The 27401-nt window shown below is 39.6% G+C and overlaps 1 protein-coding gene across 10 annotated transcripts in view; it reads left to right on the plus strand.

Moving 5' to 3' along the window:
• Positions 1–27401, plus strand: part of camta1b (calmodulin binding transcription activator 1b) — a 302050-nt gene that overhangs the window by 30628 nt on the left and 244021 nt on the right. The window contains exon 3 of one of the 10 annotated variants that reach the window (XM_089125210.1): positions 25696–25775. The exons of the other annotated variants lie outside the window; for them this stretch is intronic. The gene's annotated coding sequence lies outside the window, so the exon portion shown is untranslated. The remainder of the gene's footprint in view (positions 1–25695; positions 25776–27401) is intronic. 10 annotated transcript variants of the gene reach the window in all.

The raw sequence follows: 27401 nt of genomic DNA on the forward strand, positions 1-27401 counted from the left end.
TTTCATTTCCTCTTAAAATTCTTTTCTTGCTCAAAATAACATTTTACCCTAAAGGTAAAGGTATAAATGCGTAAACTATAAATATTATTCGTCAGATCCAAGCCGTTCGCGGGGGTGGTCAACGCCGCTATGATAACCGTGAGTTCGACCAATCAGAGACGTCAGTGTTTTGCTTAGAATTGTGGGTAGTGTAGTATTTCTTCAGAAGATTGCAAATAACAAGGTTGATTTCATACCTTGTGGCTTTTATAGGAGTAAAAACTTTCGTTTCACAACCTCATAGTCAATCTATCTTGATTGGTTTAGACATTATGGCTAAAAATCAATATTCTATGTAGAAAATTAATGGGATTTTGCTGGGCTTTTGAGGCCCTACTTGGAGGGCTGGGTCTGGTTCAATTTAATTGGGTGAAACAAAGGTAAGGCCGCTCCTGGTGGCATATATTTTTAAATATTTAATATTAAATAGTTTTGAAATTATCTTAATAAATTTGTTTGGGATTGTTAAAAAAACATTTAAAACATTTAAAATATATATTTTTTAAACAAATGTATAAAATTGATATTACTGTCAGGAATTATGTGTTTTAATCAAGTTTTATATAATAAAACCTTCACATGTCATAGTCCTTCATATGCCTCACATGTTATTTTTTATATAAACTATATTTGTATTTCTTTTAACATATTTTTGTTGGTCTTTCTTCACTTTTATATTTTAGCTTTATATTTTTAAGGTTCAAAAAAGGACAGAAACCCCCGATACACTTTTAAAGTCTTATCAATTCCCAGTGGATAAAATCAAGTCTTCTCAAAGAATTACATGACATTATGTAAGTCAAATATTTAGTGAGAGCTATTATTCTAGCTTTTTTCTCATGAACCCGTCACATACTATGGGGTCAGATAATCCGCCATCTATATAATCTGAGCTCCTGTGTAATTTCACCTGCTTCTGAAGCAACCAGCGCTGTATGCTTCCCCTCCGTTCCCCATCGCTCCTCCTGTCTCCAATCCCACGTTACCCTCATTTGCTCCACAACCCCTCCCTTTTTTCGTGTCTCGTATGCACTGAGGTGTAAAATTATTCAGGGATAGAGGGATAGATTTCTCCCTGTTGAATTGAACCACTGGGTAAGGCTTTTGTGCCAGGCCATTGTAATTGACTGTCGCTTTATTTACAGGGTGTGTGTGTGTGTGAGAGAGAGATTCTGGAGTGCTGCTTGCTTCCCTTTTTCCATACATGTGACTTCTCTCTCGCTTTGATCCACGCAGCATAGTGTGCAATCTGGCCCGCATGGCTTGTTCTTAAAGCTCGCAAGACAGACTTCATGTTATTTAATTACATGAAATCCATTCCTTTTTCAAATGTACAGGAGAAAAGGGCGTGTTTCCTCTTCACACATTCCATGATTGGCACTAGCTGGATCCAACTAATTATTCCCCTGTCAGTCTTCCCAGTGGCCTCTTGGATGGAGCACAAACATTCTGCTGCCCTTTGGAAGGATTTAACAGCAACTCTTGTGACTGCTGTTCTCTTGAAAAGAGGCCTTGCCCCCTCCGGTTGTTGACAAATGGCTATAGACTGGCGTGGTGTCAAGTTGTTAAAATGTACGGTGGTGTGGAGTCAGAGAAGTTAATGGTTTTTCATACTTCTCAATTTTCCACCCTTGATTGCGTTGGCCTGCTCACCACTCCTCATGGATGTTTACGAAGACGGCGGCTGGAACGCCGGAATGGATTTAAGCGTTATGTAAGCGGAGGGCTCAGGTAATGCCGTTACGCCGGCTGCGGCCCCAACATTTAACATATGATCCATTCACACTCGACTACCTCCGTGACTCCAGTAGATTGAACGAGAGCATCCGTTCAGTCATATGCTGTGATACACTACAGCTGCTTGGGGGAAGCTGTCAAATCTCATTATGCTGAATACTGCCAGTCAACAAGCAGCTCCCGTCTTTCACCAATGAAGACTTTACTATCCGCAAGCCTCCTGCCACGCCGTATTGATGGATCGCAGTTCATCGCCGGCGAGGAAACGGACTTAATGCTTTGAGTGCATGAGAAGGAGAGTGGGGTCATTTACTGGGGTTCTTGTAAACCACAATGGAGAGTTTATGAGGAATAAGGGATTGAGGGTGATGGTGTGCGCATTCCCTTTGAATGATGCATTGCTTCTTCTCCTGCAGAGCTCTTACCTACTTTTCCGCTGATGTCCTTTAAGCACACGTAGATGATGATCGTAATTTTTACATGTGAGCGAAATTGTGAATGGGGATTTTCTGGGATTCTGTGTTGGGACTCATCTTTTGCCTTGTGATGGACAAGTGAACACTGGGTTGGTCAGATACTGCTGGCCATACAGCCATTTAATCTGATAACACCACATTTAATTGACTCGTCTTGGGATTTAGGACAAAGGCTTTCTGAATGGCCTTGAGCAAATGTCAAGAGTGGGATGAGCATTGTGGTTGAAGGAAAGACTATTGCTTAAATTCATGTGGCACAATTTTTTGGGGGTCCCTACAGAGGGTATGCACGTGATGTCACAGTGAGTGGCAAAAAGACTGAGCGGCTGTATTTGTTTTCGACGTGAATGCCGCGAAAAACAAACACAAAACGTATAAAGTGGGAAAGAGCTTTGCGATTGACTGTACAACTAGTTTTGACAAAAAAAATCGGAGGTATATTTTTACAGACCGCTATAGAAAGAGGAGCAAATGGATCGCTGCAATTCACAGAAACAACTGGACTGCAGTCAGCGAAAGGTGGATTTGCAGTTATCATTTTGTGTCAATATGCTGAATTTAGCTGTATAACCTATTGTTATATACTGTATATTAACAACTCATCAATTAAATATTTATCTCTGCATATTCTGCATTATTGGATGTTTTTTAATAAACACTGACCAAAAAAAAAAAAAAAAAACTAAAAAGTTTTATGGCTGGACGATATGATGATATATATAGGCTATATATAACACTGATATAAGATATCACCCGGATTTAGAGCTACCTATATTGTATTTATATAAAGCGTTCACAGGCAAATTGGCTTTATGTTTAGGTCTGTATTGCTTTTATTTACCTGGTGTCGAAATCAGGCAAACATAAATGTCAGGCAACACGATTCCTGGCTGCATGTCAATACCCATGGATCACTGGATCTTTAGTAAGTTGTAAGGAACACTATATTGAGTCGTTTTAGTCACATTTGTTCGTTTTAGTCACATTTTCGCAGTTTCCCCTATTAAATCCAGTCGCGCAGCAGATCTTTTGCCACTCAGTCAGGCTAAGGGGGGTTGTTCCGACTGGATAGTGACTTCAATGCATTCCCTCTATTCCTTATAGGAGGCCTAACACATTTCCTACACTGAATCTGTCTTCACTGGATGTATAGAAGCTGCACGTTAACTTGGTGTGTCCACTAAATATATTAATAATAATAATAATTGAACTTTTAATTATTGATATCATGTATTATTAATTGAGTATGTTTGTAACATTTTATTGTAGTATATATACATAACATTTTATTGTATATATATATATATATTTTTTTTTTTTCTCAGCTTTTAGTTTCTATTCAAATTCGCAAATCCTGCGTAGAAAGACTAAATTTAAAAAGACAAAATAAAAAGTGGTGCCTCTTAATGTCCCCTGCTAAGTCTCTTGCAAGGTTTATACTGTATTCGCTGTGCCGGTTCCTCAGTTTTATGACTTTTATAAAAGTCATCATTTTTCTCTGCCTTTGAGAATGTGTTGAGTTGACAGGCCCAGGTTGGCTCTCCATAAAGAGATCTCTTTTAGCAAAGAGCAGGTACCCTGTCCAGTCTCAACAGTGGCAACAGCCTTATCCCTGCTTAGCATTTATGAGTTCTGCAAATCATGTAGCAGCTCAGCCTTTGGCAGCTTGACAAGATTCTCCAGACTGGAGGCTAACGGGGCTGTCACTCGGCGCTGGTTCGGCCCAACAAAGGCTTGTCAGGGAAGGTGAGGTCTGCTGCTCGCAGTTAACGAGACACTCAACTAACTTGAGAATTTCTTTATTTTTCATTTTCTCGTCTTGAGTGAGATATCCACCCTGAAGGACACGGATGGATGGTGACTGAGACTCTATTTCAGCTAGATTCAAGGGAGGTGGAGACTTCCTATGTAAAGCTAAGGAAGGTGAGATTGCACAGGTCATATTTGCAGGCATCATGAGTTTAGGAAGTCTAAACCAACACATTTTTAAACATTTAAAGTTTGACTGCTGTGCATTGGTGGGTTCTTAGGAATAAAGTGTAAGTAAACATGCAAAAAGATACGAAGGAGTGAAATAAACAACCGCCTTTGTCACGGATGCTTGCCAGCAAATGACTAATGCAACAAGCATAAAGAAACTTGTAAATTGGAGGCCAGAGGCACTTTGTGTGGATATCTGGGCCTTTAGAATTTGTGCTTTTGCAACCACAGCCATGCGCCTCCTATGTGTGCATTGAGACGGGAAAGCACTTTTCCATGACACAGGATGTCACCTGAAAGATGACTGGGTGTGTTTTTGCTGCCTCCGTCATTTTCAGAGTGTTGAAAATGGCCGTCATTTCCCTATGCTGTCACACAGAGCTGTTTATCGAATTTCCTAACACACTCTCTGAATGCAGTGCTGGCTCATGAGTTAACGCAGATAGTGACTCAACCCTGGCTTACGTTTCTTGCTGTTAAAAGGTGCAGTAAAAAAATTGGACACACCTGACTGAATGTATGTCTCTTGATCTTAAACGTTTTCATTTTGAAATGTTATGTTTATTTATTTAAATACTGCATTATGGAATTCAATGCAACTGATCTGTAACATTTTTGGTCACTGAATAATTTTTTCATAGTTTTGACTTTGCTATAATTCTAAAACGTGTAAACATTATAAAGAAGTAGTAGGTCCAAAATATTTTCTATATTACTGCAACTGGCCAGCCATTGACTATTGGTTGTCCACACCAGGGGAAATTACTCTTCTTCTACTTCCATAATTTCTCCTCTGTATAAGCATAATCTAATTATGCTGCATTTAAGGGGCGTATTAGATAGGATTATGGTAGACTAGAATGAAAGACTTAAATCAGAACCTTTGACCCCTAATCAAATACTTTTAAATGAGTGATTCAATGAGATAATCTTTTGGCCCTAGCGTGAGCCACGGCCATATACAATGGGGTCCAAAAGTCTGAAAATTATCCTAATGTATTTATTTAACATGTTCAGTGATAAATTAACACAGTCTCATCCCAAAAAGTCATATAACTGACGTTTTGGGACGTATTTTGACCATACGTCAATATCCGCCTTTTTAGGGCCCCCTTAAACGTCGGTAGATGGCGATCCCGGGCCGTCATACAACTGACGCTTTACCTTTAACGTCAGTTAGGTGACGGGTTAGGTTTAGGGTTAGGTTTAGGTATGGGGTAGAGTTAGGATCCCATAACCTCATCTACCGACGTTTAAGGGGGCCCTAAAAAGGCGAATATTGACGTATGGTCAAAAGACGTCCCAAAACGTCAGTTATATGACGTCTTGGGATGAGACCGGGTTGGATAAATAAATATGCGTTTCAAAATGTTTTAGTATTTAGTATATTTGAAGCACTCCAATGTCTGATAGATTTTCTTAGAATAAGTGCAGAATCTTATGTATTTAATTTAAGATTCATTTAATTAAACAATTGTTGTTAGATTTAAATGCTGAACTGTAGCACATGCAAATTTATATGTTGGCAAATTTGAACATATAGCCCCTGACTGCAGTGCCTGGTAACCCCAGTCTGTGTTTTAAGAGTAAATTATTAATATATATATATATACTCTGCTTTCTGTGCTGTAATGCCCCCTCTCTCTATCTTCCCTTCCTGCTGTCCTTTAGCAGAACCTTGAGGCTTCATTAAAATTCTGCTGAATACCCCCCAATGTGCAACACACTCTTTCAATCTCTACACCGCACACGCCCATGCACACAATTGCCCTTTGTTACGTATACATTTAAGTGGAAATTCATAGCTACCGTGGCTTCTCCACCGCTCTGCATTTCTCAAAGTCATGTTTACATAATTAGTGTGTGTTTCGGGTGCCTCAGCGATTTCGAACAATGAAAAGGTTAGTTTGTTTGGTGTAGAGATGGCCGCCACCATTAGAAAAGAGGAGCTCACGGCTTCTTTTAAAGACTGCAGTATTGTCTCAGTAGTATGACATTTTCACCTCTAATACCTCTGTTTGCTCTGTGTGACATCTGGGAAACCATTGATTCGAGATACTAAATATGATGTGATTTCAACGGGAGTAGAGGTGTGTTTGTCTTTGCGTGTATGTCAGAACCGATGTCAGTTGGTAGTAATTAGTAGGGAAGGTAAATCTATTAAGTTGATCTGGGAAAATGGCACTTAATCTGTTATGCTGTAGGTGGTGAACAAATCCCCCACCCCTGAGGTCACCTGAGATATATAGCCCTCTCTCTGCTTGCGTTCGCTCACTGCTGTGTTGAAACGGGGCGTAGGGCAGGAGGAAGAAATGATATTTCCCTTCAGAAGGAATACCTGCCGTGCCCTCCACTGTTAATTACCACAGATTGACTTGACTTATCAAGCGGGCGCTGTGTGCAATTCATCGCTGCAACTCGTCTCTTTGGTGAGAGAGAGGTCTCTGCTTTTTGCTCATTATACATGTAAGGGCGTATACGTGGCACTTTGGCATTTCAGTAGAGATATAAAGAGGAAGGAATAAATGAAGGAAGTGTGAAGGCTGCTTTACATGAGACTGTCAGGGTTCCTTCCCATCAACTCTTGCTGCCAGGCATGAAGTTAAGACACTGCACAACAACATAAACTCTGTCTCGAATTACACAGAAAGTCGTTTTTTCTCAAAGTCGGGTTCTGGAAGTAAAAATCCTGCTCGTGTTATCTAAAGAGAAATTGATTTTAATTGATGACATATGCTTCGGTAGAATCGTGAATTCAGATGTTTTAGTTCCCAGTAGAGCCCGACCGATAAAGGATTTTGAAGGCCGATACCGATACAAATATTTTTGGGTTTTAAAATCCGATATATCGGCCGATATTTCTTTTTTATTAAATATTGTTGGATTTCACACACGTGTAAAAGAAAAGCTAACTTTTCTGCACAAGATACGTTTGATACTTTTTCTCTATGTCTAAATGTTCACTCCTCGCAAGTATAACTTACAGGGACTGTAACTAGAGATATGCTAGTTATAAATACAGTAATAATTACTTTATTTAGGCAGAAAAAGTTCATTGTGGTTTCCAAGCTCAATAATGTTAACGTTAGCGGTCTTCCACTGATGATAGTGGCATTAGCTTGCTTTGTGGATAGCTAGTCTATGAGCCATAATTTAGCAATAGATCATTACATTACTGTAATTACATCATACTGCAAATTGTAAAACATACATTTTATATATAACAGGCTAAGATTAAAGCGTGTGTCGTCCGTTTTTTTTTTTTTTTTTAAATATTAATTTATCTGCCATTTATAACTGCCGATACCGATATTATGGAAAATGCCTAATATCGGCCGGCCGATATATCGGTCTGGCTCTAGTTTCTAGTCCCATAAAGCATTGTGAATGGCATAATTGAATTTGCCAAACAACTTTAATAATTGTATATTTGACTAATCTGCAATAAACATCAAATATATTGCATTTTAAACTTTGTAATATGCAAGTGTCTATCGATTGGTAGTTTTATTTGTTTTAATCAATTATGTCATTTGTAATGGAATTTTCAATGTGCTTTTTACTTGTCCTTTTCTCTTATTTTTAAACACCAACCATGGATGTAATGTCATGATTAAATTCTGGGCTGGTTAGTTTTGTTAATGTAGTCTTTACTGAGGTTTTTTTTTTTTGTCTTTTGGATATAATAACTGTCGATGTTCATCAAAGTTGACAATTACTTTTGTGCTCTATTATGTTCACTTAACTCATTTGATGTGTCCAAGTATGACCAAATTCTATCTCTGTTCTGTTTTGAGACTTTATTTTTCCAAAAACAATAATTTTTTTCTACAATTGATCCTCTTTGCAGTGCATTTTCAAATGTGTCATGCCATTGTAGTAGATGCAATTGGTTAAATTGTAAATCTTCAACTCTTTCTGTCTTGTAATATCCCCTTTGCTCATTGATGAGTGTTGGTTTAGAACAAAGGCAGACCACACGTTGAAATCGGAGAGAGGTAGGCCGATCGAGCATTAATCCACATGTTTGTGTGTCTGTATTTGCTTGCATTCATCATTGTACACCCACAAATCCTGGTAATCACGTTAGGTGTGACAAAGTGGCTATTTGTATGCTCATGGACAGGGAGGAATATAAATGCTTCGTGCAGAGTAAAGCAGAGAACAACCCCCGAACTCTCGATTTGAAGGTTTCTATTTTCAAGTAATCCCCGACAACCAGCCGCTCTCACACGATCCGTTGCTTTGAGTGCATGCCGAACAACATGGCGAACTTTCAAACATTACCCACAAGCCCTCCACAGCTGTTATGTTGGAGATGTCTAGGCCTTCAAGAAATTTATGATCTGCATCTTCCTTTCACGCTCAGACAAACTCCAGGGCTTAGATCCAAAGGTCCTAATCATACGCCGCCTTCCACTCACACCATTAATCAGAGCGTCTCCAGCCCTGAATTATTCAGCTTTTTTGGTTCCAACAATAAAAACTTTCCCCTTTTTTAAAATAATTATTATCATTTTAAAGAGCAGCCCACAGCACTTTTCCCTTCCCGTCTCTGTTTGGTTTGTGGTCGCAGTCGATCGATATCTGCTCTACAAGCTGCCAATGAGGAAGCAGAATTCCCTGCCTAATTACAGCAAAGGGCTACGAGAGAGGACTTGTCTGTGTGTTTTCTTGCACATTTATTTTTAATCCATAGTGGCCGGGGTCTCCCGCGGCTCGAGGGCTGCCTGCGGCCATAACCATGCCAATAGACATTTAACTTGTGGCAGTGTCCAAAAAAAATATCGCTCTCATTTACAAGAATAAACTCCAGTTTTTCATGAGGGCACAACTTCAAAATACAACACCGGAGGGCCTCTTTTGAACACTTCAGTGTATGTATAATTTATCGTCCTTTATTTTTTCATTATCCCTTTCCTTCTACTTTGAGAAATTTTTCATGTGTTTTGCAAATGCCAAGTAATAATTGCTAATTAGTCCTTGAGGCTTTTGAGCAGAACGAGAATTCCTCACTCCGGCGCCTGATGTGCAGCGAAAACAGAATAAAGTGGAGGCTTGTGCCGAGATAAATACGTAATCACTCTATCAGCAGGTATCAAACAAACAAAGTAGAGAGCTTTGCGATGCTAATCTCTGCTTTTCGAGAACAGAGTTTGTGTCTTTACTGAATGGTGACCCTGTTCTTTCTTAATTCTTTATTCCTCGTCTTTACAAGGCGTGCGCTGCCCATACAATGCGCAATCTAGTGGCTTCCACACTTCTTGCTGAGGTCTCACACAAAGGATTAGCGCAAGGGGAATTAATGCGGAGTTGACAGGAGGGAGGCAAAGGCAGGATGTAGCCAGGCTCCGGATGAGCCTCAATCCAAATTTCCCCCTTGGCCAAAGTGCTCATCCACAGATGAAAGCCAAACCCGGCTCTGATATGCTGATCAAAGCCGTCCGGCACAGGACACCAAAGCAACACCTGGAATTTCAATGGAGAAATACCGATATTATGATTCATAAAAAGGAAGTTGGAGCTTCACCCATGTAAACAGGCGCCTAGAGTGTTTATCAGCGGTTAATTTATCCAGGAACAATGCGGAGTGCTTAGCTCCCTTCAGTGCTGTGTTTTCACGGCAAGTAATCTAGCTAATTAAGGCACATTAAGAAAGTTAGCCTGGTGGTGAGTGCTTCAATCATACGTTTTAATGGCTAGCAGAGTCCTTTGTGCTTAAAGTCATCAAAACTTTTCACGCCTACAGCTGTAGGTGAGTGTGTGTGTGTGATGTTCTTATTGGCGGTCAGGGCGTTGCTCAGACCATCAGCTGCCAGAGATCATCGTCATCATCGTTCATTAGGGGAGCAGATGGCACCAGCTCGGCTATTTCCCCCCGTATGCATCACATACATTAAATAGAGAAGCTCAAGGATGGATGTTAATGTCAATTCTCAGTCACAAAGTCATAAGAACATGCGATGCCAGTAGGAAGTGTGATTTCCATCCGGGGTGGTAATAAAGACACTTTCCTCAGTAGATAAATCTCTCTTCAGCTCTTCATCTTATTCAGTGTTTGATCGGACAAGCTTACGCCATAGTGATCTGATATCACCCCGGAGTGCCGTCCACCACTGATAAAGTCCATAAAAGACTACGCGAAACAGGTGTCGTGTCATGGCTGGCGAGGGCAGGGATGGGGGCATGAAAGCGGCCGGAGGTCTGCTACTAAAGCTCAATGGTTTTTATGTGCCAGATCACGCGCTGTCCATCAGAAAGTGACTGAAGCAGGGTTTTATGGGGGGAGTCAGGGGGTGTTATGAAAATTTTAAGGGAAATCAAATGAACTGGCTTTTTACATTTTTTGATATTGTTGTCTGAGGTCAACTTATGACATTCGCTTGGTTTTTGCATCCAAAAACATAAAAAATGAATAAGTAAAAGGCTATTTTCTACCTTAGTTTCGAGGCTAGCTCAAAAACGCTCTGTTTTTATGAGCGTCTCACACTGAAGACTTAACGCCCTCTGCTGTGAGTGGAAAACAGTTTTGCATATTATAATGAGTTTCTACTCAATCGTCATTGCACGTGGATTGTTTTGAAAACGTCCAATGATGTAAAAGGTAAAAGGTAAGTCTATGTATGTTATTTAGCTATGCGTGTAAGCCGCGAATCGGTGGGCGGGGCTAAACCGGCCAAGTTGAAGTAGGCGTTGATCTTCTTCTGCGGGGGTGGTGTTTTATCCTCTTTGACGTCATAGTTCGCCACTTTGAAAAACAAGTCGTTTGCTGAGCCTGGTGTCAATAAAAGCTTTAATTGGACTAATAAGACCGTTTTAAGCTCTGAAACTTACACGATACTCTTATAAAATGATGACCTTTTAGATGTCAAAAGCTCAAGGAAAATTAGATTTTTTCAGTTCACCCCTTTAATAAGAAATTTTTTTTTTTAATGTATTTGTTTAAAGTTTACATTTCAGTCAATTACATGTTAATAAATCATTTTAAAGATATTTTTAATGAATATTTCTGCTTTTTTTAAAGACATGAGATGAGATTAATCACAATTATTTTATTCTAATCACAGACATTATTTATGTGAAGGAAAAAAATAGGTATTTTTCAGTGACTTTTAGACTGGTATACGTATAAACTAAGAATGCATGCATTTTCTCTTCAGGTTTAACTGTACTGTAGTTGACTGAAATAAACATTTGTATATTTTCTAGTTTTTAATAATTAGATTTGGCTTTACTAATGTGCTCATTTGGAACCTGTTGTGTTTGTATTTTCACGATTAGTTTTCTCACAGTATTTCATACATGAAAATATAAAGCTGGAAGGTGGCTCCTTCTTCATATCCTTTGCATTAAAAGCAATCCCTGTACTTCGATACATAGATACATTTCTTGAGGTGCTTTTCATTAAGATTCTCCTTTCTTTTTGCACGAGATGGTTGTATTGCTTCCGTTTTAAGCGGGATTCCATCTGGAGCCCACTGCTAAATGCATTTGGAGGGAATATTACCCAGAGGCTCGAGAGAACACCTGTCTCTGAACAGCCTGCTCTAACTGCTCCACTCCAAGACAGTTTTACAACAACTCAGTGGATGACATTAACGTGTAGGAAAAAAATGAGAAGTCAGCACCTGAAGGACATTACCCGCTCTATTACAGTGCTAAAATGCACCAGTGATCGTATGTGAATGTCACATGTGAGGTCTCATATCCATCCCACGTGCTATTTATCGACCCCTGGACGATACGTTTTCTAAGCGCAACTCGCTGTCGTGTCGAGGGTGAAAAGGTGAATTCCGAATGCACGACACAAAGTGCCAAAGCAGTGTGTGAGCTCAATAGTCCTTTAGTAACACCTTTGTATTAAACTCTGTCTCTGTATTTTGACTTCAGAGAGAAGTCTCCGTCCCCGGAGCCTCGCCAGCTCCCTCGGACTGGAAAACCCCTCGACGTGAAAACAAATAGCGGCTCCACACACCCGGGGGGCAGAGGTGATGGGCCGCAGACAGAGCAGAAATCTCCCGTGCTCGGAGTCAAATCTGATGCCCGGCGGCAGGCCACGAGGCAGAAATCACATTCTCACTTCCCACGAGAGAGAGTCAACAGGAGCAGCGGGGAACAGAAATGTGAATATTGGATATCCCTAGGCGACAGGCAAACTCAAATAACCTTCAGTACAGCTGTGGATCAGTGAATCCACCTCAGGAAATAAGATGGAAGGGGAAATTCAGTGTGCGGGATAATAAAAAGACAAAATAGCAAAATTCAGTGACGTGCAGACCGTAGCAGAGCGATAAGGACAGACGGGGTCTGATTACTTCATCTAAGCTTTTATAAGAGGATAACTCAATATCTTTCTCCTCTTGCACGGTGTCATGAATAATACGGGGAGCGTGTAATTTGCGGATCTGCATGTGAAAATGCGTGTTTGCGCATGCAGTCGGATCTTATTATTCAGCCATTGCGCCGCGCGGACGTGTTCAGTGGCGTCGGGAGCTGTGAGATTAGTATTTTCCTTAAATTCGTGGCAGTGAATAATTTGACACTTTGGTTTTATATCTGAGTGACTTTTGACAATAATGCAGTGATACTATTATCTTCGTCGGGGAAGACTCGTTTCGCCGGCTTAACTGCAGCCGCCTGTGCTTTACGCCATAAATTATTGTTCTCTCACACAATTTTATGACCGGATTCATATTTTGCCAATGCAGCTGTGTGGAAATGCCTGCCACTTACATTAGGCCGAGCGTGTCTACATCTGTACGCTGCACTCAAAGCGCGTGCACACTTAACAAATTCGAGTATTGACCTCACCGTTCAGCTGATTGATAAGGCGGCCGACACACAAAGAAGCCATAGAAGATATCAGATCTATAGTCTTGCTTTCCACCAAAGTGAAACCCATGGAAGCGGATAAAACGAAGCACGGTTTCTTCTTTCTTAAGAGGTTGCGCGGAGCTGCATTAGTGAAGCTCACGGAGAGAAATCTGCGAGTAATAACTCAGAAAATCGAGTAATTAGCACGAGCAGCTGTAACACAATGACCCCTATTCATCAAAGCCATTTACTCTAGGTACAATTTGAAGCGAACCCTTTTCCTGCAGGGAGTACTTATCAGGTTTTGTTTTTTTTTTCTCCCAATGTTGTTTTTCTGCTACACTACAAGCCAAAGACAATGAGCTCTCCATGTACAGTTAAACATCCTGTGGGTTGGAGGGTGGTGAGATACTCGGAGGTCAGGTTCGGAGGGTTTCGACATGGAAGGATAATTATCTGACACACGGGGGGATAAAGTGTGGTATGGGCTAATTGCAATAGTTGTAATAATTGCACATAATTCAGGGGTCGTTGAGAATTATGCTGACTAAAGGACTCATAAAGACACAGATTCCACTTTAAATCCACTGCAGGAGACGAGCAGAGAGGCAGATGGTGTCCACAGATCAACCTCAAGCTCAGATCTTTCTTACATCAAGCATTAAACAATAACCCCTTTGAAAATACCCAATAGAAGGATAGATAAAGAAACCAAATGAGGTTTATTGTGGTCCATCCAATAAGTCAGTCTCCCCGGTTGTGCTCTGCCAGTTCATTGGCATTCAGAACTTGCTTCTCCAGAGAGAAAACCTGCTTGTTTCTTTGTCACGCAGTCACCTATCAGAACAGCATGTTAACATGGCAGTATGTTTATCCTGTTGAGTGATAGGGTGCCATCACATTGGAAGCTCAAGTTGTCACATCCCTTTTTGTCTTTGCCATCCACTTCAGCCAGCAGTCAAAATCGAATCCTGGAAATTGCGTTTCCTCAAATGAGAGATAAAGTGCGTATCCGTCTCATCACAATTTGCTCTTGTTTGAAACATCAATGGTTTCATGTTTTTTTATGTTTGCCGTGTTGTTTATTTGTTCCAGATTTATTAATTTATTAAAAAATGTACGAAAAATTCAAATCCTACATGAAAATGCCTCTTCTGTGACAAACATCTGATTTATAAGGCATCTTGATGTATTTGTCGGGGTATTCAAATAGTCCTGAAGAAATAAATCCTTCTTGTAATGTTTTAATTATTTTAGAGAGTCTTATCATTTAGTGGTTTAGCATCATTTTGCCCATTTAAAATGAAAATAATCAAGTAATCAAATAAGTAATGACCAAATTGGTTAAATACCATGAATATGCAAATGAGTCCCCACCTCCAATCAATCATACCACTTCAGACTACCTGATCCACTCTGTCGACTGTAGTAAATGCTACATAATGGCAGGTGAATATGGAAGCTCTAAAAATGACAGGATGATGATCAGCCCACATAGATGTACAATGTACTTGTAAATAATTAGACGCGAAATATTGATCTGAGTTGAAATATTTTATTAGGTCCTTAAACTCAAAGCTTCAGTTCAAACTAAACAGACATTTAAGAGATACGGTATTCAGTCATTCATATCACTTATTAAACAGCATTTCGCCACACAAATAATTGTGGGGATTAGATATATTGAATGATTTCAGATTAAATGGTTCCTGTTTATATCTCAATCCAACTGTGAACAAAACAATAGTCACAAAATGGCTGCAGCTGCGTTTGTATGAAACAAGAGAGAGCGAGTCCACGATACTGGATGGCATAATTAAATAACTATGCCATGTGAGTTTTATATTTTATTAGCTCACCAAACGCAAAACTTCCACTTATGAAACCGCTAATAAAACTGTTAAGCTCAGTTTGAACAACTTGGATAACCAGTGGAGATTGCACGTTGACTGGTTACAAGTTTTTAATGGTGGGAGACAACATTAAAAACTAGATTTTCACCACTGGGGGTCTTTAACATGTCAAATATTTATGCAGAAATGTTTAATTTTTTCCTCCACATTTTCTTTGATACTTCCTCCAGAATCAATTATTATTCTGTCCCTATTTCCTATTTTAATCCCTCACAGTTCTGTTGGTCCCCATTGGCCATTATTATTATTTTTTTATCATGAATGTGAGTTTTTTTGCCGATGACATCCTATGTCGATATACCTTTCGGAATTGAGAGAGAAGGAAGAGGTAACACGCCTAATATTAATAACACTCATCGATAAAATAATAATCACAGATATGTTTTCTCCCCTTCAACGCCCCACGCATGCATCAATCCATCTGGATGTGGATAAGCAGTATTTTAATGAAGTCTCATCAGTAGAGGTAGTAATGAATGTGGCAGGGATTTGTTGGAGACCAGAATGAATGGATTTCCTTCCACTTTTGCATGCTGATGCATACGCACTTCTCTCATTAGATTGTAATGCAAACTGCGCGATGGAAACCGTTAATCAGTGCCGAGGTGTAGAGATTAGTATCTTTAAGTGGAATAGATGGAGAGGGATTTGACCTGGGCTAACTTTAATAAGTTAACTTTGGCACTTTGTCTCTCGGGTCTGCAGGCCACTGGAAGACTGGATTAACTCTAGTACCAATGAGCCTGACTGTCGAGTCTTAAATGCTCCCAGAATCCTTTATAAGATCATCACGTTGAGTCTTAGAGATTTGAATGTTTTTGTTTCGCTACTGATATGAAATATCACATTATATCTTCTAAAGTATGAGGTTTTTTTTTTCGAAGAGATGTTCAGGTATTGGTGTGATTTTCAGGGAATTATCGTGCATGATATTTGAAAATGGTTTAGTCAACCTTTACCAGGCAGAAATTAAGTGGAGGCTTATCTATGTGGAGACCATCTATCAAACACCAATGCATGTTTTTTTTTTTTTTTTAAAGGTTTTTGTACCCATAATGAACAGCCCTTCCCATGCCCTTCTACCCCCAGGACACAATTACCACCTTTACGCAGAGGACAACCTCTGTCATGTAAATGGTCCAAACCCCTTGCATTAGGCTGAAAAATGCTCTACTCGGCCCCTTGAATAGATTGTGTTTTTTTTCTCCTTTGAGTTGAGCCACATTTAAACAGACACAAACAGCTCCTGACTTGAAAGAAATGAACGTGAAATGACCTTTTCATGGTTTGCGCTCATAGATGCTGAGTGCACATAAACACACAGATTTAAATTGACCTCTTCCATACATATTCATGCCAAGAGCATTCACAGAACCTCACATGTGTGGCCAGAGAGGGTCCGCTGTAATTGAGGTGTTTCGAGTCTGTAACCTTGAGTGCATTTCATCCTTGATAAACACAACAGGTCAAAAGTGCTTCTGTGCGTTTTATAACAGAGCTTGGCTGAGCCTTTGAAATAAAATGACTCGTTTATGGAATATCTCATCTGATTGGGGCACGCATTCATCCATATGTACACATACATTCCGTATAAGCTCTTAAATCTCGCTGTCTGCTGTCTAAATGGAAAGTTCCCTTCTAAAGTGCAATCCTAACCTTCATTGAAGTGATTAATATAGAGTCCATGCTCAACTCAATGTTATTATTGGTAAATTAAAAATGCTAAATACCACACAAACATCATAAACATTTACAGTGGATGATTCTTTTCATTTTGAATCATTTGTAATTCTGTCAATTTTTTTTTTTTTTAACTGAACTGTTGCATTCTGGGACAGTTATCTCCACAAAAGATTCGTGCTGCCTTTGCATTAGCATTTAGTCATTTAGCGTACACTTTTATCAAATTTAGCCACAATGAGGTATTTTTGAAGGCAGCATAAACTTTCTACTTTCATTGAGAAAACTGCATATGTGTGTATTATACTGGATGATGTGGCTTACATTTTTTTGGCTGGTTTGTTAGAGAAATCCATACATATTCATACATAAAATATAAACTCGCACTAAAATTGTGTATGTGAGTGTCAACAAATCGTGGTACGACCGCCTCTGTAATTGCGTCTGAGAACACTCAAAGGCTGTCTCGTTGCTACGTGACAACAGTCATTGAACGAAGGCTTTTTCTTGCCTTTGATTTGATGGATAGGTCTATTGTGGGGGGGGGCGGGTGTTGTAGCAGAAGAAGATAAAAGACGATGACAATATGTTTATCCATATCATAGAGATTTCATACGTGGAACAAAATGCTGCTGCTGATGCAATCTGCTTCCCCTACTAATATTGGGTTTTTTACATGTTCTTTGTTCTTGCGAGGTAACAGGGATATCTCATCAAGAAACATCAGAAGTGGGTTCAAGTTTCCAGGGATGGAAGTTTACATCCCAGAGACTGTGAAATAGTCACCGTTCTTTGGATGGAACATCTATTACCGCAGAAAAGGTCTAGCGTGTGATGTTTCTCCGCATCTAACAAGAGCTATCATGGTTGGCAAGACATCATTAGTGAGGGTTTGTGCTTGCTGATAGACTGTCAAAGGACAGGTGAATTCATGAGGATCATTTTCACTTTGCTTTCTCATGCCCAATTATCTTCGAGAAGTTTCTTTTTAAATGCTTAAAACTAAGAGCCATAAAAGCGAATCTGTCTACCGCTGTCACTGCTGATTCTGAAATTTAGACATTATACTGCCTGTTTTTGCCTTCCAGAGAAGCAAACTATTTATCTCGCAGTTTCTAATTTGACACAAAACAATGTTAAACCCAAAGAAATTTTGAACATAAAATGTTTTAAGTGTACCGGTGATCCAACGGGGATTTTGACTCGCTTTTGGTTGACAAAAGGTGAATGTGATTATTTGGACCTGGGTAAATCTCACAGAACTTGTAAAGAAGATCATTCAGTGCAGTTGGCGTTATTTGAATGAAAAATTAAGAATTAGGAATGCAACGATTACAGAAGAGAAATAAGAGAAATAGTCACGATTATTATGCAATGCATCGATTAATTTCACAACACTACTAATGTATAATATCACATGACTCAACGCTAGATTTTAATGTGTTATTTATTGCCGCCACAACATGATACGAAATTATAAAATGACAAACAATAATCAATCTGTGCTTTGTAAACATTCAGTATTTTCCTCTTAAAAATAACAAATTAAGTCAAAGGCTGCAGGACTCGTTGATTGAAATAGATCACAAAATGATTAAGAGTTTAGTTTCTTCTAAACCTGAGGTAGAAAACATGAAAACAATATCTTGTTGGTATTTGACTAAAAAACATAAATAATACTATAAATGGATAATAAATCTCAATGAAAATAAGAATAAACAAAGTCTTTGGATCTATTGAATTAAATGTAAGCTAAATATTAACCATGTATTTCTTTTAAAAGAAAACTAATAAAAAGCACTTTTCCTTAAGTAAAACACAATGAATGATATATGCAATCTTTATAACTACTTGCATACATCATTCTTTATTCTTTCAATCAGACATATTTATTTGTATGAATAGAATTAATCCTAATTAAAGCTATTAACAAACAGTGAATTTCTTTTGTTGCTTGATCAATATTAAGGACACAGACCGCATTAGGTTTATTATCCACTATCACTTTAAGAGTGTAGTTTATCTTCACGATTGATTAACCGTGACGTTTTAAAGCGCGGTTAGGTAATCGCTGCACCCCTAGTAAGAATAGAATAGCGCAAACCATATTCACACATCACAGATCGGAGTGCTTGACTCCGTATGCACATTTTTTTCACTCATCGTTTAAGTTTGCATATGGATGATGCCAAACAACCCCAGCAGTCCGTATTCGGTTCACCCAAACGATTTGGTACAACGGTCTGCCAAATCATGAGCGTCGCCTCACCGCGCCGAGCACACAGCTGTGAAGAATGCTTCGACTAAAGCCCCCCTTCACCAAATCCGCCCCTAATCTAAGTATTTGTTCAGTTTTCAGACAGCGACGCAGGCCATCAGTGCATCGGCAGTTTTGAGCTAAGAGCTTTTCAGCAATGAGGCTGTGTAGCTGTTAGAAAACAGCCCTTGACACGTGTATACCCCCCCTTTCTCGTTCACTCTCCCCAGATATTTTTGGCTACCGCCTTGAGCTGTACCTTACTTCAAAGATGAGCAGAGGTGCTTTGTTTTTATTTATTTATTCCCTCTTTTCTCCATTTATTATTCATTTGTTCTTCCTTCAGCCGCTCACAGACAGGCTGAGCTGATGTCATGGAACTGGACGACGGGACTGTTGTAAAACAGAGGAGCGTCGTGATCTGAACTTGATGTCCTTCTGGCTTTGGAACGAAGAGATCGTTACCGAAAGCTAGCCTATTGTTGTTTTGAGCGGTTTACTGGAAAAATCTCTTATTTTCAACCACACGTGGCATGTTGTTGATCATCATAGACAACTGGATTTGCATTTTCTAAAGAAATGTAAATGTGTATTTTGAAAATGTATACCCGCTTTTTTTCCAATTTCTTCGAAACTTTTTCCTTCGGATTATTTCGAATCGCACTCTTATTCAGACATATCAAATTGTGATAACCTCTAAAAAGGCAACAGATATTTGTTTCTTTAGAGGACTAAGATTACAAAAGGTCGATTGCAGAAACCTCCATGTCAGAAAAGTTCAGCCGCTCCATGTCTTAAGTGCATAAGGAGAGATTTTTGTGTAATCGTCCTTTCAAAACATTTATGCGATAGTACTGCGATTGACGGGGAATGCTGCAGTGATGACGATAATGGTTGCAAACGTTTAAAGAGGGATGTAGCGCATATTCAAGCTGAATGTACGTTTAGAAAGCATGCTGTCAGGAACCTGTGACCTGTAGCTGAAAAAGAAAAGAAAATGAATTTGCTCACGCTGGGCATTGTGGGAAAAAGCACTTTCAGGGGCATTATACTATAATGCCTCCACCAACCTTTAACTCCCCTCCTGTGCTCTTTCACTTAGGGGAAAGAGCAAGAGAGGAACAGCGTTCATCATCAGTGCATTTTTTTGTGTGACTGTGGGGCTAAAACAATATAAATAACGGGGGCCTTGAAGGATTGGTGCGCTGCACTCTGACAGTGAGATAGAGTATTGATTCTGAGCGCAGTGCTAAAATTGCCTGCCTTCAGGCCTCCAGGCACACATGTTGGCAGTTCTCGGAGAATGCGAGGCATCCTCTGAAACATGAGAACGCTGTCAAGTGATAGCCGTGTAGAAACAAAACACAGAACATGGGAGAGCTGCAATTCGGCATTTTCCATTCACCTGATCCGGCTCTGTTCTTGTCTTTTCCTTGGAAAAAAAAAAAAAAAATGTTTTAGCCCCAACTTCGACGCAATCCGCGAGTGGTGACCTAGGCTCTTAAGCTAACCGGTTCTCATTTAGAAAATGGATGCCATGCTGTCAGGGTAATTTTTACATGATTAAAAAACCCCTAAGACAACCTTGCATTACCTTGGCGCTCCATTAATAATGTACAGGAGGTTGATGGGACTCTAACAGTGTGGAGAGCAGCAAATCATGCCACCTCAATCTCAAATTCATAACCCGCCTGTCCTCTCTCATCCACGCTGAGCACTGTGTTCCTGTGACAAGGTGTGATACTTTAAGCCTTGATCAAGCCCCCAGACTGCGGCTGTTCGGGAAGGATTTTAAGTTTCTTCTGGGGTCAGACGGCCTTGCTGATGCATGCTTTTTAAACAATGTAGTCTGCATTTTTGAGCCTAGACAATAAAGAGACTTTCTCCAAGTTTATGGCCGAGAAGAACACGAGTCCCTGCGACAATCGCTAAACTGTTGTTGTTTTTTAAAACAAACATTCGATACATTTTATTTAGTGTTTTGATAGTCATTTGTGCAAATTCAGTGTTTGAAGTAGAAATTTTCTACCTCAAGTGAATTGTTTGTTGTAAAATATATATATTATATTGTTAATAATAATAATAATGTAGTTTTTTGAACATACAGAAGTGTAACACCACGTCCCAACCAGACGCGATGCGATAAGATTCCAGCGACAAATAATTGATCCGTCCACACTAGACGTGACATGACTGCGAGATGCGTCAAATTCAATCAAAACCCTCAGCCAATCAGAACAGTGTGTGGGCGGAGTCTTGTGGCAAGTGCACAGCACCAGAGAGTAATCCTGATGGCACTCACACCAGTAGGCTACATAATCAAATTCACAAATATTACATCATTTAAACATTATTAAAAATACTTAGGCTACTAAAATAAAACAATTTCAAGATCTGAGGTGAATTATCCATTGTTGCTTTCACTAAATGATTTTCAAAGTCATTTTAACATTAAAGCACATACACAGTACCTGAGATGATCATTGCCACACTTTGTATTTGTTGTTCCAGTCGCGACATCGCAGAGAAATAAGATCGTCGCGTGTGTCGCCATCACGGCTGGTTTGGACATAAACGCTGATTAAAATGGAAAAGATACCTTTTATCACGCGTTGTGTGTAGTTAGGACACGGTGTAATACTGTTTGGTTTGCAGTTCTTCTACTGCCCCATTAAATTCTTGTTGTTTTTATTATAAATAATTAATTCAAAAAACATTCATGTTTTTGATGTTCTTGATATTTTTTTTTTAGATACGATGCAGTGATACCGTTGTGTTGTGTTCTATAGGCCTATATGATATGAGCTGATAGAGAACACACAGTCTGTTTCCACGAGGAGCATTTTGAGTCTATTCTTGATAACATCTGCATGCTGGTCTTTAGCGATAAGCTCCATCATGTTCGTGTGAAAAGGAGAGGGAAAGAGGAAGGGAAAAAACATCGAATGGCTTTTAGGGAAAGCGTTTGTCTTCTCAAGAACACAAGGAGCATGAGCATGACCTGAAGTGGCAGTCCTATGTGACAGGTCACTTCATACCCACCAACCCCCTCCCCGCCAGCGACAAACGTGAAGCCACATCACTTCAAATCCCCACTCACTTGGCTTTAGGATTTAGGCTTCTTTTATATTCTTCTAAAAGTGACAGTGCTTTCTTCATACGGGCAGTGACAGAGTTTCAAAATCCTTCTTTTATAGCGCTACTATTGTGTGGTGAATTGCCTTCTATATGGCACTCTCGAGTACTGCAGTTACTATGAGTGGACAGCTAAGCTATATTATTGTGTACCTGGTACAGGTCAAGTTAAAACTCAATGACGTTGTAACATCTATGGTCATTGTGGGTCCAAAACAGAATATAGTTCGATTTAAAGACTCCCTGGCTGAAATGTTCAGGCAAGAAATGGTTCTATTTAGAACCAGAAATGGTTCCATCCCCCGCTTCATATATGGAACTCCAAAATGGTTCTATATAGAACCATTTATTTTTTTTGGTAAAAGGTTCTATTGGCCAAGTACGGAACCCCAGGGTTCTATATAGAACCCAGAGGAACCCTTTTTTTAAGAGTGTATCGAACCTTTTAGGGGTTCCAAATATGTAGCGCAGATAGAACCTTTTAAGATTCTATATAGAACCTTTTTTTCTAAGAGTGATTTGAGTATGGAGACTGACTCTATAGGCCTATGTCACAGTATTTCTCGATAAGGATTTAGATTATCAGCCCTAATGTCTAACCATCCGAGGAAGACTGACCACGAGCTATGAGGTTTTGCTCATGTTGAAGCTATCAGTTTGTATGAAATCAACCTTGTTTAAAGAAAAACATGTTTTATCTGTGATCTTATGAAAGAAAACTACACTACCCACAGTCCTAAGCGTAGTAGCAACATCTGATGATTGGTCCAACACACTGTTACCATAGAAACGTTTACCTTACTGGTGAATGGCTAGAGTTAGCTGCCACGGCTGTTGTTGTAGTCTATCGGGTTGCTCTGCATTAGGACGTAGACAGCCATACGTCAGCTTTTACGCTTTCCCACTTGAGAGTTTTCATTTATTATCCGAACCACATCGTCATATGTGACTTCAGGCAGGTTGCGGAGAGATTTGGTATCTATCGGACTCCGCCATTGTAAAAAGCTAACCGAAAGAGCCGTATCCCTACTAAAAGACGTACTTCCGGTCTTCAATTTTTTCGTGACATAGGCCTATTATGTCATTCACAGTAAAGAGTTCTTTTGTCGTGTTTGCCTCTCTGATTGGTGGAGATTGGTTATCAAAGTCATGGGTAAATACAGTTTTTCACCAGGAATTCTGCTGTCATTTAAAAAAAAAATGGAAATAATGAAGGCTGATGGCTTTAAAAGAAGCATTGATTAACAATCTCGAGCCTGTTTTCAAGGGTTTATTGTCAGTATCAGTTCCTTTATGAAGAAAACGAATAGGATTTTTACTTATCAATTTTGACTGTGGTCCATATCATGATTTCAACGGTCACTCTTCATGGCCACAATGAGCATCCCGACCACTTTTTAAAAAGCCAGTCCCTTTGAGATTCATCTCAAAGTCAAGATGAGGCATCTCTCGCCATCTTGGCCTACAGCTCTTGCCGTCACTCCCCGAGGCGATTTGTGTTCTCTCGAGTCAGTTCATGCACTGGGAAGTTTTCCCAAAATGAGTTTTTGGCCCCTTTTTATGTGCGACCCTTCTGCTAAAACACCTTTAACACTCTCTGTTAAAGTCAAGCGCTTCTGGATAAAAGAGAGGCACGCACTGTCAAACCACGGAGATAAACCCAGCAAACATGCTTAATTATCCAGCACTTCCACACAACGGCTGTGCTCAAAGTGCACATCCGGGGGAGTTTAGGCAGGGAATGAATAAATCTAGCTTCGGTGTCGTACAGAAGTAACAAGTATTGATGAGCTATTCAGAGTGTATTTCCCAAAGGACGGGTAATTGCGTCCCGTGTGCTCTTGTACTTGAGAAACTGCATGGGCTAAAACGAGCTCGTCACGTGACGATGACGAGCCCCGCGCTGATGAATGTTCGTGTCGTCTCTGATCCGGAGTCCGTGTTTGTAAAAGTCACCCTAATATGATCTCGGAGATTGGTCGGAGGGTAAGTGGGAGAGTAATTTGAACATATACATGGTTGAAGTGCAGCTTGCTGGAAGGAGGACGCTCCCATTAGCCTAACATAAGCACTTGTATTCTCACCATGCTGTCATTTTCATGCTTTCCAACCACCTTTATGGCACAGATCATTTCTTAAATTACTATTTGCACGCATTCGATGCTAATGAACGCCGTTGCGGTAATGAAATGAATGGTAGTAGGCAGGGCGGCACAGATGATTCAGCAGTTCTGACGGTATCTCCTTATTGCTTTAATTTTGTGTACACTGCTGATCTTTTGTTTTCCCAGTTGCTGTGAGGTGAAAACCCGTCTCAAGGACACCTGCTAATCTTGCTTTTGCTTATGTTTTTAGTCGCACATGGAATAATTCGCTCATCACGATTATTTCTGTGCTTATTTACAACGAAACCGGCTATTACTGTGCAGAACCTTTTCTGTTCGCAATCATTAGGTGCGGGAAAATTAGATTCCTGAATCATTACATTAGACGAGGGGGGATTTTTGTTCAAGGGGCAAGGACGATAGACTGCTTTTGTTAGCACTTCTGTCTGGGTGTAAGAAACCATCACAATTACGCACAGCGAAACAGTTGTAATTATGGCGAGAGCATTCATCTTTTTTTTTCTTCCCATTAAAGCTTCTCTGCGTATCACCGAGGAACACTTATAGTCCACTGAACGGCAGACATTACCGGCGCTGTTTTTCATCCGGCTCGCCCTGTAAACACTATCTCATTTTGCTGATGGCTTTTCACTGGTGACAAAACGGCATCTGAAAAAAGAGGGGGCGAAAAATGCCAGCTAGCGCTCTTGGGCTGTTTTATTGTTCTTTTGCCGTTGCCGTGCGCTTCAGGACTGGTGAACGTAGGAGCTGCGCCGCGGCTAATCGTATTTTAGCTGTCGCAAGTGTTCATTAGCATGCGGATCCACGCCGGGCCTGGAATCAAAGGCCTGACCGTGTCCAGGAGGTGGGCTAGCTGTGCCCTGAACACGCGGCCGGTTTGTTGTTTCTGTCGTGGTTGCAAATAAATGGCTTGATGCTAATCTGCATGGGAAGATAAGAACGCTGCTACAATTAAAAACACATTAAAAACAGAAAATAGTCGCAAGCCCAAAACATTCCAGGCGAGTTCAATAATTACATCAAGCAGCGTATTCCCTGTTGGAGGAGCAATTTCTGATTAGACTTGAACGTAGTTTATGGTAATTTCATTATGTTTGAACAATGTGGAGTAAAAAAAAAAGCCACTGGAAAAAGTCTGGCTTATCCGTGCGATAAGTAACTTTTAATGTTCTCAGTGGGTTTAAAATGAAAAAACAAAGAGTCTTTTCTTACAGTAAATCTCAAAGGTAATTTTATAATGGGTTAGCAGAGCATATGTAGCGCGGAAAGGACAAAAGGCAGAAACGTGCATAAATTGACCAGAGCGCTTTTGTTCATAAAGCAGCCAATTTAAACGTAGCGTAGAGCTAATGAGGCTGCTTTCCCCTTTGAGTACTTTCCTCCTTAACTGACCTATTGTTGACAATGTTTGTTTGTTATCTTGCTTTGCTAATGACATCTAATCTCACTTGTAGGCCTGTTCCTTCTGGACTGCATGTTTTCATAAAGCTGTCTTTGGCTGCATTCATTCATTTTCCCTGTACTTTTGTTTCCTTCAGAGACGACAGAGCATCTGCCATTGTGGTTTCCCAGTTTTTTTGAACCCGCCATCTGAACCTTGACCTCCATCATAACCTTGGTAACCATTTCATCTTTTATTTCTCCCATCTTTGATTCTTTGTTTGTTGTTAAGTTTGCTTTATTTAGTCAAGTGTGCATCAGTGTTGTTTTATTTATTTTATGTTGTTAATATGTACCCTTCCTGCCCCAACCACATTTACACTTATAGAAGGAATATCTTTTTATTATTTATTTATTTGTTCATTCATTCCATTTGTTTACTTATTTTTTTATGATGGAATTTGTGCGTTATATGGGCGTTCACTTTTTTAATTAATTGGTACTATAGCTAATGGCCAATTAATCAGCCTGTAGTTTCAGTTTCAGTTCCAAAATCTACACCATTTTATATTCATCGTTTTATTCATTATATATTTACCACTTATTGATACCCATGTAAATTAATACTGATTTGTAGTCACAACATGTTTTCTTTTGTCAAATCAACTTAAATAATTGATGTAGTTCAGATAACACTTCATTGTATTAACTCAATTTTTCCATTTCAAAGAACTTAAAAGTTACTTATTTTTTTTAAGTTAAACCAACAATATTTTTTTACAGTGTAGTAAAAGCTGACGAGACACGAGAGTGATTGGACTTCCATGTTTAACAGATTATAGTTCATTCCTCACAGTCTCCAAATCGTTAAATATCCAGATAACAAACCAGCAACCCCACACTGGAGCAGATGGGTAAACACACAAACACACACGGATGTGACAGCTGACCTTAATAAGCCCTCGTCGGGTCTGACCTCCGCATCCAGGCCTGTCCTGTGAACACAATCGAGACGGCGATCCGGACAGCTGTTTTTTATCTCCGAGCTCTGCCGTCACGTACATGAGGCCAGTGTGACAGGTGCACTGTGATGCGAAGAGGATTCAAGGGCGGCTCATCAGTACGACAGCTAGCTTGTCCCCTTTTTGTGATGGTTCGGGAAGCCAGGGAAGAATCGGTACAGTGGTTTTGGCAATGCAACACCAATTTGTCATGGCGCTACGCTCTACGTTAGTTTTGACTTGATAATGAAAATGAAGTGTCAGGCACAGTGTAGGACAGGCCACTGTGTTTTACTGCCTTTAATAAGCCAAGAGCATCTGTATTAAAAACTCACTGATGCCATTCACTTTTTTATGTTTAATTAAGAACAGTTAATTACGAAACCCAAATCAGTGGGGTCCTAAATTATGCGTCCGACATTGCTAATTATGTTTTGTACACAGTTTATCAGATTTTCTGGGTCTGAAGTGACATGGTTTGATATTCAATCAGCAATCAGATGGAATTTCAGTAGGTGTCTTTCGGTCATAAACATTTCATGGGCCGCATTTCACCCCAAAATTAAAAAAGATTAAAAATTGTCTATTTTATTAGGCATTATCTTTTTCTTTGTGGCTATTTTAATGACAAATCAATTATTTATAAACATTCTGATTATTATACAGTATATATTTGCTGGATTACATCAGTATTTCATAAAAAAATGAATTGAAAATGTGTACATATATTTTAGAACAGTAACGTGGATCACTTTTTAGAATATTGAGAATGACAAGCAAATGCAAAAAAGAATTCACGGCAATTCATTTTCATGAAAAATAACACAAACCACATGAATGGCCCTAAAAGAAACGAATTTCTT

The sequence above is a fragment of the Pimephales promelas genome, chromosome 21 (genome assembly GCF_988280905.1).
Source record: "Pimephales promelas chromosome 21, fPimPro1.hap1.1, whole genome shotgun sequence".
Taxonomy (NCBI): Eukaryota; Metazoa; Chordata; class Actinopteri; order Cypriniformes; family Leuciscidae; genus Pimephales; species Pimephales promelas.